This window comes from Otolemur garnettii, unplaced genomic scaffold, assembly GCF_000181295.1.
Source record: "Otolemur garnettii isolate 467f Iridium unplaced genomic scaffold, OtoGar3 scaffold00224, whole genome shotgun sequence".
In the NCBI taxonomy this organism is placed as follows: Eukaryota; Metazoa; Chordata; class Mammalia; order Primates; family Galagidae; genus Otolemur; species Otolemur garnettii.
Window position 1 is genome coordinate 43,321 of NW_003852619.1, and position 1,348 is coordinate 44,668.

Here is a 1,348-nt window from a genome sequence, read left to right on the forward strand (position 1 = left end):
GCACTCTACCCAGGGGAATAGCTTGAGGCTCTATCTCAAAAAAAAAAAAAAGAAAGAATGAAGATAAATACATTCAGAAAGGAAATCAGACGATTGCTGCAACGATGTATTAAGCAATAATAATAATAGTAATGCAAAGAAAATAACATTCATATTGCCAAATAAGAGTATGTCTATTATAGAATGTTTTGACTCTGAGGTTCAGTGTACAGTCATCAATTAACTTATTATTTTTTTCAAAGTCTCTAAAAATAGACAACTAATATTTATAAATAAAAATAAGAGATAATTTCAAAAAACAGATCATGCCAAATCTTATACACAATAGAAAAAGAATAAGTACTTCAAAATCATTCTGCTTAATCTGGATACACTTGATATTAAAATTGGAAAAAAATATATTATTATAAAGGGAAAATTACAGACATAATTCACCTTTCTATTTTTTTGAGACAGAGCCTCAAGCTGTCACCCTGGGTAGAGTGCTGTGGCATTACAGCTCATAGTAACCTCTAACTCCTGGGCTTAAGCGATTCTCTTGCCTCAGCCTTCCAAGTAGCTGGGACTACAGGCACCTGCCACAACGCCCAGCTATTTTTTGGTTGCAGCCATCATTGTTGTTTGGCAGGCCTGGGCTAGATTCAAACCCCCCAGCTCAGGTGTATGTGGCTGGAGCTTTAGCTGCTTGAACCACAGGCGCCGAGCCCAGACTGTATTTTTCTAGTTTCACACCTATCTATATGTATCCCTGCATATAACACCTAGACATCATATCTGAAGTATCCTGACTTCTGTTGCTCATACCTCCCAATTGATAATTCGTGCAACAAGTATTTACTGAGGGTCTGGCATGTTTATGTTTTTTCACTCATTCAACAAATATCTTCTGAGCACATATACTGTGTCAGAGACTGTTCTAAGCACTTGAAATACATCAATGAAGAAAACAAAGATTACTGTATTCATGGAGCTTATATTCTAGCAGGGGTAGGAGAGGGGTGTATGATAATAAACATAATGATAAGCCCAGGACTAGTGGCTAACACCTATAATCCTAGCACTCTGGCAGGCCAAGGTGGATTGTTTGAGGCCAGGAGTTTGAGATCAGCCTGAACAAGAGCAAGAACCTATCTCCACAAAAAGTACAAAAAGGGGCAGTGCCCGTGGCTTAGTGGGTAGGCTTCCGGCCACATGCACTGAGGCTGGCAGGTTCAAATCCGGCCTGGGCCAGTTAAAATCAACAATGACAACTGCAACAACAACAAAAATAGCTGGGCACTGTGGCAGGCACCTGTAGTCCCAGCTACTTGGGAGGCTGAGGCAAGAGAATTGCTTAAGCCCAAGAGTT